Source organism: Bos indicus, chromosome 5 (assembly GCF_029378745.1).
Source record: "Bos indicus isolate NIAB-ARS_2022 breed Sahiwal x Tharparkar chromosome 5, NIAB-ARS_B.indTharparkar_mat_pri_1.0, whole genome shotgun sequence".
Classification (NCBI taxonomy): domain Eukaryota; kingdom Metazoa; phylum Chordata; class Mammalia; order Artiodactyla; family Bovidae; genus Bos; species Bos indicus.
In genome coordinates, this window is record NC_091764.1 from 100,313,090 (window position 1) to 100,327,299 (window position 14,210).

At 37.9% G+C, this 14,210-nt stretch overlaps 1 pseudogene; it reads left to right on the forward strand.

Moving 5' to 3' along the window:
* Positions 1-3,042: 3,042 nt before the first annotated feature.
* On the forward strand, positions 3,043-4,088 carry LOC109558831 (heme-binding protein 1 pseudogene; annotated as a pseudogene).
* Positions 4,089-14,210: the final 10,122 nt, after the last annotated feature.

Genomic DNA, 14,210 nt, shown 5'->3' on the forward strand with positions numbered 1-14,210 from the left:
ACTTGAACACGAAGATAAACAGAAAAGATTTCTTTTTGATAAATATTTTGCAGTAATCACTTCAGATCGTTATGGTTTACCAGCCCATAGACAATTCCTCACTTCATCCATCCTTACAGCAATCAGAATCAATAGGCTCTTCCATGTAACCCTGGTGTTTCAGGAGGCAGTGGCTACCATTTTTTAACTCAGAAAATAAATCCTAACTGGTCTCCATAATTATGATGATATCAGTTCTTTGCCAGCAATTGGATTATAAAAGATCAGTGAGGTATAACAGCTCACATTTGTTAAGCACCAACTTTAAGCCATGCACTATTATAAGTGTTTTACATGTATAAGCTATTTTTTTGCAACTACTTTATGTGATAAGTATAAATATTATTTCATTGTAAAGTTAATAAAATTGAGGTACAGTTAAAATTACTAAAATTTAATTAGTATAGATTTGATACTCCCTGATAAAGAGGAATTGCCCAAATTATCTGGAATAGACTTTCTCAGAGATATGCAACATCTAGGCTAAAATATTCAAATTACCAAAGATTTTTGAAGAACCTGAAAAAAAATACTCTAGTAACTAGAACATGAGTTATCTCCAGGCAGGAAGAAGTGTAAGAACTAAGAAGAGAAGAGAAGGTTATTTCAAAAGATATGCCAATAACAATGGCCTGAGTGGAGAAAACAGAAATGCTCTCAAGTTTCCAGCAAATTCCCACTGACAAATCACATTCACTTCATCTCAGTAGAAGTGAAAGGTTAGATATTATAGAATATAATATACATTTGCATATTTATTTCTCTTTTTTGCTGGTTGCCCTCATGTCTTCAATGTCAGGAATGAAAGAGTAACTATTATTGCATATCTTGTAGACATGAAAAGGATAATAAAAACATTTAATGAGCCAACAAATTTAGCAATTCCAATGAAATGGCCAAAATCCTTGAAATTGCAATTTAAAATGTCACAGAAAATTGCCTTATATCTTTTAAAAAACTTGAAATTGTCATCAAAAATCTTCCCTTACAAAACAGAACAAACAACAAAAATCTTCAAGTCTGATGATTTTATGTGTCAACTCCTGTAAACAATTAAAAAAATAATTTCAAATATAAAGTCTTTCATAAAAATAGTGAAACACTACCAAATCTGCATTTTCTAAGGCTCCAAAATCACTGCAGGTGGTGACTGCAGTCATATTAAAAGACGCTTGTTCTTTGGAAGAAAAGCTATGACAAAACTAGACAGAATAGTAAAAAGCAGACACACCACTTAGCTGACAAAGGTCTGTATAGTCAAAACTATGGTCTTTCCAGTAGTCATGTACAGATGTGAGAGTAGGACCAGAAAAAAGGCTGAGTGCCTAAGAATTGATGCTTTCTAACTGTGGTGCTGGAGAAGACCCCTGAGAGTCCCTTGGACTGCAAGAGATTAAACGAATCAATCCTAAAGGAAATTAAACCTGGATATTCATTGGAAGGACTGATACTGAAGTTAAAACTCGAAAACTTTGGCCACCTGATGCGAAGAGCTGACTCATTGGAAAAGACTAATGCTGGGAAAGATTGAGGGCAGGAGGATAAGGGGACAACAGAGGATGAGGTGGTTGGATGGCATCATGGACTCAATGGACATGAGTTTGAGCAAATTCCAGGAAATAGTGAAGGACAGGAAAGCCTGGTGGGCTGCAGTCTATGGTGTTGCAAAGAGACAGACACAACTCAGTGACTGAACAAAACAACAATCACTGTTTACATTTTCTAAGTTATCCAGCTCTTCTTACTAACAGTTTTCACATACACATTCTTCTACATGTGTAATCATCTAAGATATATCATATGTAATGATATAATTAACTTATTTCTACCTTCAGTTTCTACCCACTCCCCTCTTCCTCTCTGAGAAATGTCTACTACTGCTGTAGCCAGAAATTATTTATTTTTTCTATAAAAATTTTAAACTAAACCATTCATTTTGCAAATTATCTAGTATGACATTAGCACATATTTCTATTACTGCCTTACATGCTTTTCCAATCTTTATTGTATTTAGATTTGTGGGATTATATCTCCTATCTATGTTGTTGGGTCTTAGAGAACTGTGATTAGATCACAGATTTCTCTGTGTCCTGTACGACACACCCGTCACAGTGTTTGGAACCTTGCAAACAATAAAAGTATTTTGTTCAAGGACTAATTTATTGATTAACTACAGGTGTATTAGCGTTTAAGATAACTGAAGTGTTTCTTTCTATAGATAGGGGAAAATACAGTGTAATTCTTTTCTCTTAGTAAATTTCCTACTGCCATAGGTTTACACAAAAGATTTAGCTATAAAGCCCAATTTATACAGCACTGCTTCAGCTGAATTTGTTCTATTAGTCCTGGACAATTATATTACCTACAGACATTAATAATCATGGCCCAGATAATCATGATGGTGTGATCACTCACCTAGAGTCAGACATCCTGGAGTGTGAAGTCAAGTGGGCCTTAGGAAGCATCACTATGAACAAAGCCAGTGGAGGTGACTGAATTCCAGTTGAGCTATTTCAAATCCTAAAAGATGATACTGTGAAAGTGCTGCACTCAGTATGCCAGCAAATTTGGAAAACTCAGCAGTGGCCACAAGACTAATAAAGGTCAGTTTTCATTCCAATCCCAAAGACAGGCAGTGCCAAAGAATGTTCAAACTATTGCACTCATCTCACATGCTAGTAAAGTAATGCTCAAAATTCTCCAAGCCAGGCCTCAGCAATATGTGAACCATGAACTTCCAGATGTTCAAGCTGGTTTTAGAAAAAGCAGAGGAACCAGAGATCAAATTGCCAACATCCACTGGATCATCAAAAAAGCAAGAGAGTTCCAGGAAAACATCTATTTCTGCTTTATTGACTATGCCAAAGCCTTTGACTGTGTGGATGACAATAAACTGTGGAAAATTCTTCAAGAGATGGGAATACCAGACCACCTGACCTGCCTCTTGAGAAACCTGTATGCAGGTCAGAAAGCAACAGTTAGAACTGGACATGGACCCTTTTCCCCTACCCCGTGTTTCCCCGTGTGTCCTGAGCACCACGGCGACACCATGTTGGGCATGATCAAGAACTCGCTGTTCGGGAGCGTAGAGACTTGGCCTTGGCAGGTCCTGAGCAAAGGGAGCAAGGGAGATGTCTTCTATGAGGAGAGGGCCTGTGAAGGCGGGAAGTTTGCCACAGTGGAAGTGACAGATAAGCCTGTGGATGAGGCTCTGAGGGAGGCAATGCCGAAAGTCATGAAGTATGTGGGAGGCTCCAATGATAAGGGACTCGGAATGGGGATGACAGTTCCTATTTCCTTTGCTGTGTTCCCCAGTGACGATGGGGACCTACAGAAGAAATTAAAAGTCTGGTTCTGGATTCCAAACAAGTTTCAAAGCGACCCACCAGCTCCCAGCGATGACAGCATTAAGATCGAAGACAGGGAAGGCATCACTGTCTATTCCACGCAGTTTGGTGGTTATGCTAAGGCAGCTGATTACGCTGCCCAAGCCATCCAGCTGCGGTCCGCCCTGGAGAGCACAGCCAAGTACCAGACTGACTTCTACTTCTGCACTGGGTATGACCCTCCCATGAAGCCCTACGGACATCGCAACGAGGTTTGGCTGGTGAAGAGCAGTGAATGAGTCACTGGCTGTGCCCCAAGCTCCGCGGGGGTCTGCATCTGTGCCCACTTCCCCTGGGAGGAAGCAGTGCACCCGTGCCGCTCCAGCAGAACCAACTTCCCTTCAGAGCCAGTCACTGCCAATTTCCTGAGATAAGCACGGTCCAGATGCTGAGGCTCTGTTTCTCTTGGTGGGAAATAACATACCCACGATACACATGCGTCCTTCTAACTGACTTATAGACAATTCAGTGGTAGGCCAGAAAAACCCAGCAGCATTTTTCCAGCTCTCTGGATCCCCTAAAAACAGATATTTACAAATCATGAAAACTGTATTTTTATTAATCCATGGAAGAAGTGTGATTTACGCGTGATCTTTCATATGTAATTCTTAGAAGAGCTTTCTTTAAAAAGAAGCCAAAAATAAAGATCTTTGACTTAAAACAGCTGAAACAAACAAAAAAAAAGAACTGGACATGGAACAACAGACTGGTTCCAAATAGGAAAAGGAGTACATCAAGGCTGTATATTGTCACCTGCATATTTAACTTATATGCAGAGTACATCATGAGAAATGCTGGACTCATTGAAGCACAAGCTGGAATCAAGATTGCTGGGAGAAATATCAATGTCCTCAGATATGCAGGTGACACCACCATTATGGCAGAAAGAGAAGAACTTAAGAGCCTCTTGATGAAAGTGAAAGAGGAGAGTGAAAAAGTTGGTTTAAAGCTCAACAGTCAGAAAACTAAGATCATGGCATCCAGTCCCATCACTTCCTGGGAAATAGATGGGGAAACAGTGGAAACAGTGGCTGACTTTATTTTGGGGGGGGCTCCAAAATCACTGAAGATGGTGACTGCAACCATGAAATTAAAAGATGCTTAATCCTTGGAAGGAAAGTTATGATGAACCTAGACAGCATATTAAAAAGCAGAGACATTACTTTGTCAACAAAGGTCTGTCTAGCCAAGGCTATGGTTTTTCCACTAGTCATGTATGGATGCGAGAGTTGGACTATAAAGAGAGCTGAGCGCTGAAGAATTGATGCTTTTGAACTGTGGTGTTGGAGAAGACTCTTGAGAGTCCCTTGGACTGCAAGGAGATCCAACCAGTCCATCCTAAAGGAGATCAGTCCTGAGTATTCATTGGAAGGACTTATGTTGAAGCTGAAACTCCAATAATTTGACCACCTGATGCAAAGAACTGACTCATTTGAAAAGACCCTGATACTGGGAAAGATTGAGGGCAGGAGGAGAAGGGGACGACAGAGGATGAGACGGTTGGATGGCATCACCGAATCAATGGATATGAGTTTGGGTAAACTCCGGGAGCAGTGATGGACAGGGAGGGCTGGTGTGCTGTGGTTTGTGGGGTCGCAAAAAGTTGGACATGACTGAGCGACTGAACTGAACTGAACAGACACTAATGTGCCTTTCTTAAGTTGGCCCAGGCACCCTACATATTTGTCTTTTTTTTTTTTTTTTTACTTCAGAAGAGCTTTAATCATGAAATATAGTCCAAGAAAAAGAGGTATCACTTGCATCAGTGCAACTCACATTTGCCTTGCCTTTCTCTTTTAACAGTCTTTGCTGTATTTGTCTTAGCAAAGTGACAAATTATTAGCCATTTGGAGTGTATGACATTAAAATTTCCCTGTAAGCAGAATTCACTTTTATTTAACAGGTCCATGGTGCTAATGATCCATCTTCTGGTGATCATTCATATTTTATAAATCACCAACTGAAAGCATTAGTTTTTAAAATAATTCTTGATCTTAAATTCTTGGTTTTAAAATCTACTATAAAGTTTGTATCTATAGTATTTAAATAACTTGCAATCAATTTATTGATTACATAACAAATTTCTAGTTGTCTAACTTAAGGGCAGTAATCTTGCAGGATGGAAATGCAGCAACAATGACAGCCACATAAAAAACACTATGTGAAACAAGAGTTGAAATATGGGTTCAAATGTCATATTGGTTAGTAAAACGCACCTCTAGTGAGCAAACTATTTATTTGAGGTTTAAAAAATCTCTTACATTTGTTTCTGTACAGTGTTCACAGTGCATATATTTAAATTGAGCTTGCTAAATGAATTAATTCTGAAATATTGAATTAAATCAATTAAATGTGTTTAGTTAAGAGTTTTTTTTAATGCTTCTCATATTTCCCTTTCACTGTTTGTGTCTTCTTACAATCATTTATCATAGAAATTCTTCTTAGATATATATATATAAAATATATAATATGTGACATATATTATATGTCATATAATTGAAACATTTCTCTAGCAATAGATATTTTAAGATATTTGAAAGAAAAGATGTTATGTGAAAGGATTAGAGAGATTACACCATTCATAGGAATGGGGAATATAGATATGTTATGAAGAACCATGTGAGATGGAAGGAGAAAATAAAATCATCAGTTAAGTAGCAGCATCAGTAGACAAGAAATAAAAATTATAAGCTTGACAATAAAGGATAATTAGTTTTGAGGTGACTTTTAAAAAGCAGTCAAAGTTCAAATTGAATATAATCAGAAATAATATATCCATGAATTATAGTTGTCAGGTATATTCACTTTCAAAATGACTATATATGTGTGTAATTGTGTGCTTTTGTATAGAAATATACGGTAGGAAAAAGGGAAGATAGTATTTCCACAGCAAGAGATTTTACCTTACATTTCTGTAAATATAACTGAATTATAATACTCTTCTTTTATCATAAACACAGAATTAGCTTGGGTAAACATTACATTAATACTAAATCTTTGTCAGTTTGCTTTTTGCATTTAGGTCTACAATCCATGAAGAAGTTATTTATGTATGGTATCATAGGGATCAAATTATCTTTTTTCATGTGATAGCTAAGCACTTCAGACCACAAAATTAACATAGGTTGCCTACACCTTACAACAAACACTACTTCTGTCTATTAAGGCAACATCAAGCTAGAAAAGAAAAACTAGGACCAGTGTCCAAGCCCAATTATTGGAAACAGGATCACCTAGTCAATACCTTGATATATCATTAAATAGTCTTTATTTGTGAATGGATATCTCCACTTTGTTCCATCAATTCAGTCAGTTTAGTCGCTCAGTCATGTCCAACTCTTTGCAACCCCATGGGCTCTATGCAGCACACCAGGCTTCACTGTCCATCACCAACTCTCGAAGCTTGCTCAAACTCATGTCCATCAAGTCAGTGATGCCCTCCAACCATCTCATCCTCTGTCGTCCCTTTCTCCTGCCTTCAATATTTCAGGGTTATCATAAGGGTTTTTCCCAGTGAGTCAGTTCTTCGTATCAGGTGGCCAAAGTATTGGAGCTTCAACTTCAGCAACAGTGCTTCCAGTGAATATTCAGGACTGATTTCCTCTAGGATGGACTGGTTTGATCTCCTTGCTGTCCAAAGGACTCTCAAAAGTCTTCTCCAACACCACAGTTCAAAAGGATCAATTCTTTAGTGCTCAGCTTTCTTTATGTTCCAACTCTTACATCCATACATGACTACCAGAAAAACCATAATATGACTATATGGACTTTATTGGTAAAGTATTATTTCCATTTTTTAATATGCTGTAAGTGTTGGTCATAGTTTTTCTTCCAGGGAGCAAGTGTCTTTTAATTTCAAGGCTGCAATCACCATCTGCAATGATTGTGGAGCCCAAGAAAATAGTATAGGACATAACTTTATTCTATATATCTGCTTTTCTTTCTGTAGCATGGCATTACACTCTCTAAATTACTATAGGTTTGTAACTATTGATGACTGGTAGAGCAAGTTTTACAATCTTGTCCTTTGTTAGGAGTGCCTGGCTTACTTACAGATGTGTGAAGAATTATGTAAACTTATGTCAGTTTGTCAACTTTATTTAAAAATTTGTTAAGATTTTTGAATGGGATTGCAATGAATTTAAAAATTAATTTGAGGTATTTCCCAAGATGGCGGAGGAGTAGGACAGGGAGAACACTTTCTCCCCCACAAATTCATCAAAAGAACATTTAAAGGCCGAGTAAATTCCACAGAACAACTATTGAATGCCAGCAGAGGACATCAGGCACCCAGAAAAGCAACCCAAGACTTCGAAAGGAGGTAGGAAAAAATATAAAAGACAAAAAAAGAGACAAAAGAGGGAGGGACGGAGTTTCATCCCAGGAAGGGAGTCTTAAAAAGAGAGAAGTTTCCAAACACAAGGAAACCTTCTCACTGCCAAATCTGTGCCGAGCCTTGGAAGCACAGAGGGCAACATAACAGGTAGGAAAAATAAATAAACAATTAAAACCTGCAGATTGCGAGCCTTATGGTAACTCCCCCAGAGGAGAAGCAGCGCAGACGCCTGCACACGCCACTAGCAAGCAGGGGCTGGGCAGGGAGGCGCTGCGTGGGCTGCATCGCTTAGAGTAAGGATCTGGCCTGAATACCCTGAGCCCTATCTGAGCGAAATAATTTGGGCTAGCAAACAAGACTGTGGGATATCTACCACGCGAAAAGCCAGCCCTAACCTAAGACACCACCAGGCCCATGCACAGAACAAAGGACTGAACAGAGATAGCCAGCTGCAGACCATCCCCCTCTGGTAACAGGCAGCCAGAGCCAGAAGGGGGCAATCGCAGCCCCAGAGAGACATTATCTATAAAACTGTAAGCAGGCTTCTTTGCTAACTAAAACTTCTTGGGGGTCTGGACAGTCAACATCTGCCTGAGAAGGTGTGCCGGTTGTACACCTAGATAACCTAGCGGCAGGGAGGTGATAAGTCGCAGCAATAGCGCTTGCCAAACACCTCATCACCTGAGCTGCTCGGACCTGGAACGGGCACAAAACGCAGGCCCAACCGAGTCTGCGCCTCTGAGGATTACCCGAGTGCCTAAACCCGAGCGGCTTGGACCTGGGAGGTGCAGGCAGCCCAGGGCCGGCCACGGATGGTTCCTGGCAGAGCAACCTAGAGCCTGAGCAGTGTGGGCAGGGAGGCTACACGCGCCGTGAGCTGGGGCAGATCCAGTGTGGCTGAGGCACTGTGAGCACACGCCAGTGTTACTTGTTTGCAGCATCCCTCCCTCCCTCCCCACAGCGCAACTGAACAAGTGAGCCTAAAAAAAAAAAAAAAAAAAAAAAAGTGTCCGCCACCGTCCCCTTTGATCAGAGCAGAAACCAGACACTGAAGAGACCAGCAAACAGAAGCTATAACAGAGGGAACCGCCTTGGAAGCTACAGGCAACAGATTAAAACCTTGTGGTTAGTACCGACTACATTAGGAAGGGGCCTATAGATCTTGAGAAATATAAGTCAGACCAAGGAACTAGCCAAAAATGAACTGAACCCACAATACTCACAACAAAACCAGAGAAAGTCCTAGATATATTTTTACTATTTTTACAATCATTCTTTTTTTTTCTTTTAATTTTTTAAAAAAATTTTAAGTCCTCTATTATTCCTTTAGTTTTCACTTTTATAACCTATTACTTTGTAAAAAAAAAAAAAACTTATTTTTTTAAAGCAAACTTCATATATACATTTTTTATAAATTTTTTGACCTTTTTTTTTTCTTCTTCTTTTCTTTAACATTGTATTTTTGAAATTCCAAACTCTACTCTAGATTTTTATTTATAGCCTTTTGGTATTTGTTATCAATTTTTTACCTATAGTTTTTTTTTTTTTTTATAATTTCTGTGACTTTTTTTTTCTCTGTTTCTTTCTCTTCTTCTTTTATATAACATTGTATATCTGAAATTCCAAACTGTACTCTAGATTTTTAATTTATGCTTCTTGGTATTTGTTATCAATTTTGTACCTGTATTTTCTTTATAATTTTTGCGACTTTGTTTTTGTTTGTTTGTTTGTTTTTCGCTCTTTATTTTTCGTCTTCCTTTTTTTAACACTGTATTTTTGAAATTCCAAACTACTCTAGGTTTTTAACTTTTGCTTTTTGGTATTAGTTATCAATTTTGTACCTATATTTTCTTTATAATTTTTGCGACCTTGTTTGTTTTTGTTTATTCATTTTTTCTCTCTTTCTTTTCCTTCTTCTTTTCTTTAACATCGTATTTTTGAAACTCCAAACTCTACTCTAGATTTTTAATTTTTGCTTTTATGTATTTGTTACCAATTTTGTACCTTTAAGAACCCAGTCTTCAGTACTCATTTTTCACTAGGGAGCGAGATCACTGGTTTGACTGCTCTCTCTCCCTTTGGACTCTCCTTTTTCTCCACCAGGTCGCCTGTGTCTTCTCCCTAACCCCTCTCTACTCTACCCAACTCTATGAATCTCTGTGTGTTCCAGATGGTGGAGAACACTTAAGGAACTGATTACTGGCTGGATCTATCTCCCTCCTTTTCATTCCCCCCTTTTATCCTCCTGGCCACCTCTGTCTCTTTCCTCCTTCTCTTCTCTGTATAACTCTGTGAACATCTCTGAGTGGTCCAGTTGTGAAGTGCACATAAGGAAGTGATTACTGGCTAGCCCACTCTCTCCTCTATTGATTCCATCTCATCTCATTCGGGTCACCTCTAAGTCCCTCCTCCCTCTTCTCTTCTCCATGTAATGCTGTGAACCTCTCTGGGTGACCCTCATGGTAGAGAAACTTTTCATCTGTAATGTAGATGTTTTATCAATGGTGCTGTATAGAAGGAAAAGTTTTGAAACTACTGTAAAAATAAGACTGATAACTGGAAGCAGGAGGCTTAAGTCCAAACCCTGACTCCAGGGAACTCCTGACTCCAAGGAACATTAATTGACAGGAGCTCATCAAATGCCTCCATACCTACACTGAAACAAAGCACCACACAAGGGCCAACAAGTTCCAGGGCAAGACATACCAAGCAAATTCTCCAGCAACAAAGGAACACAGCCCTGAGCTCCAAGATACAGGCTGCCCAAAGTCACCCCAAAACCATAGACATCTCATAACTCATTACTGGACACTTCATTTCACTCCAGAGAGAAGAAATACAGCTCCACCCACCAGAACAGAGACACAAGCTTCCCTAACCAGGAAACCTTGACAAGCCACCTGTACAAACCCACACACAGCGAGGAAATGCCACAATAAAGAGAACTCCACAAACTGCCAGAATACAGAAAGGACACCCCAAACTCAGCAATTTAAACAAGATGAAGAGACAGAGGAATACCCAGCAGATAAAGGAACAGGATAAATGCCCACCAAACCAAACAAAAAAGGAAGAGATAGGGAATCTACCTGATAAAGAATTCCAAATAATGATAGTGAAATTGATCCAAAATTTTGAAATCAAAATGAAATCACAGATAAATAGCCTGGAGACAAGGATTGAGAAGATGCAAGAAAGGTTTAACAAGGATCTAGAAGAAATAAAAAAGAGTCAATATATAATGAATAATGCAATAAATGAAATTAAAAACACTCTGGAGGCAACAAATAGTAGAATAACAGAGGCAGAAGATAGGATTAGTGAATTAGAATATAGAATGGTAAAAATAAATGAATCAGAGAGGATAAAAGAAAAACGAATTAAAAGAAATGAGGACAATCTCAGAGACCTCCAGGACAATATTAAACGCTACAACATTCGAATCATAGGGGTCCCAGAAGAAGAAGAAAAAAGAAACACCATGAGAAAATACTTGAGGAGATAATAGTTGAAAACTTCCCTAAAATGGGGAAGGAAATAATCACCCAAGTCCAAGAAACCCAGAGGGTCCCAAACAGGATAAACCCAAGGCGAAACACCCCAAGACACATATTAATCAAATTAACAAAGATCAAACACAAAGAACAAATATTAAAAGCAGCAACGGAAAAACAACAAATAACACACAAGGGAATTCCCATAAGGATAACAGCTGATCTTTCAATAGAAACTCTTCAAGCCAGGAGGGAATGGCAAGACATACTTAAAAAGATGAAAGAAAATAACCTACAGCTCAGATTATTGTACCCAGCAAGGATCTCATTCAAATATGAAGGAGAAATCAAAAGCTTTTCAGACAAGCAAAAACTGACAGAATTCTGCACCACAAAATCAGCTCTCCAACAAATACTAAAGGATATTCTCTAGACAGGAAACACAAAAACGGTATATAAATTCAAACCCAAAACAATAAAGTAAATGGCAACGGGATCATACTTATCAGTAATTACCTTAAACATAAGTGGGTTGAATGCCCCAACCAAAAGACAAAGACTGGCTGAATGGATACAGAAACAAGACCCCTACATATGTTATCTACAAGAGACCCACTTCAAAGGAGGGGACACATACAGACTGAAAGTGAAAGGCTGGAAAAAAATTTTCCATGCAAATAGGGACCAAAAGAAAGCAGGAGTAGCAATACTCATATCAGATAAAATAGACTTTAAAACAAAGGCTGTGAAAAGAGACAAAGATGGTCACTACATAATGATCAAAGGGTCAATCCAAGAAGAAGATATAACAATTATAAATATATGTGCACCCAACACGGGAGCACTGCAATATGTAAGACAAATGCTAACAAGTATGAAAGGAGAAATTAACAATAACACAGTAATAGTGGGAGACTTTAATACCCCACTCACACCTATGGATAGATCAAATAAACAGAAAATTAACAAGGAAACACAAACTTTAAATGATACAATAGACCAGTTAGACCTAATTGGTATCTATAGGACATTTCATCCCAAAACAATGAATTTCACCTTTTTCTCAAGCGCACATGGAACCTTTTCCAGGATAGATCACATCCTGGGCCATAAATCTAGCCTTGGTAAATTCAAAAAAATAGAAATCATTCCAAGCATCTTTTCTGACCACAATGCAGTAAGATTAGATCTCAATTACAGGAGAAAAACTATTAAAAATTCCAACATATGGGGGCTGAACAACACGCTGCTGAATAACCAACAAATCACAGATGAAATCAAAAAAGAAATCAAAATTTGCATAGAAACGAATGAAAATTAAAGCACAAAAACCCAAAACCTGTGGGACACTGTAAAAGCAGCCCTAAGGGGAAAGTTCATAGCAATACAGGCATACCTCAAGAAACAAGAAAAAAGTCAAATAAATAACCTAACTCTACACCTAAAGCAACTAGAAAAGGAAGAAATGAAGAACCCCAGGGTTAATAGAAGGAAAGAAATCTTAAAAATTAGGGCAGAAATAAATGCAAAAGAAACAAAAGAGACCATAGCAAAAATCAACAAAGCCAAAAGCTGGTTCTTTGAAAGGATAAATAAAATTGAAAAACCATTAGCCAGACTCATCAAGAAACAAAGGGAGAAAAATCAAATCAATAAAACTAGAAATGAAAATGGAGAGATCACAACAGACAACACACAAATACAAAGGATCATAAGAGACTACTATCAACAATTATATGCCAATAAAATGGGCAACGTGGAAGAAATGGACAAATTCTTAGAAAAGTACAACTTTCCAAAACTGGACCAGGAAGAAATAGAAAATCTTAACAGACCCATCACAAGCATGGAAATTGAAACTGTAATCAAAAATCTTCCAGCAAACAAAAGCCCAGGTCCAGACGGCTTCACAGCTGAATTCTACCAAAAATTTAGAGAAGAGCTAACACCTATCCTACTCAAACTCTTCCGGAAAATTGCAGAGGAAAGTAAACTTCCAAACTCATTCTATGAGGCCACCATCACCCTAATACCAAAACCTGACAAAGATCCCACAAAAAAAGAAAACTACAAGCCAATATCACTGATGAACATAGATGCAAAAATCCTTAACAAAATTCTAGCAATCAGAATCCAACAACACATTAAAAAGATCATACACCATGACCAAGTGGGCTTTATCCCAGGGATGCAAGGATTCTTCAATATCCGCAAATCAATCAATGTAATACACCACATTAACAAATTGAAAAATAAAAACCATATGATTATCTCAATAGATGCAGAGAAAGCCTTTGACAAAATTCAAAATCCATTTATGATAACAACTCTCCAGAAAGCAGGAATAGAAGGAACGTACCTCAACATAATAAAAGCTATATATGACAAACCCACAGCAAACATTATCCTCAATGGTGAAAAAATTGAAAGCATTTCCTCTAAAGTCAGGAACAAGACAAGGGTGCCCACTTTCACCATTACTATTCAATATAGTTTTGGAAGTTTTGGCCACAGCAATCAGAGCAGAAAAAGAAATAAAAGAAATCCAAATTGGAAAAGAAGAAGTAAAACTCTCACTGTTTGCAGATGACATGATCCTCTATATAGAAAACCCTAAAGACTCCACCAGAAAATTACTAGAACTAATCAATGATTATAGTAAAGTTGCAGGATATAAAATCAACACAGAGAAATCCCTTGCATTCCTATACACTAATAATGAGAAAACAGAAAGAGAAATTAAGGAAACAATTCCATTCACCATTGCAACGGAAAGAATAAAATACTTAGGAATATATCTACCTAAAGAAACTAAAGACCTATATATAGAAAACTATAAAACACTGGTGAAAGAAATCAAAGAGGACACTAATAGATGGAGAAATATACCATGTTCATGGATCAGAAGAATCAATATAGTGAAAATGAGTATACTACCCAAAGCAATTTATAGAT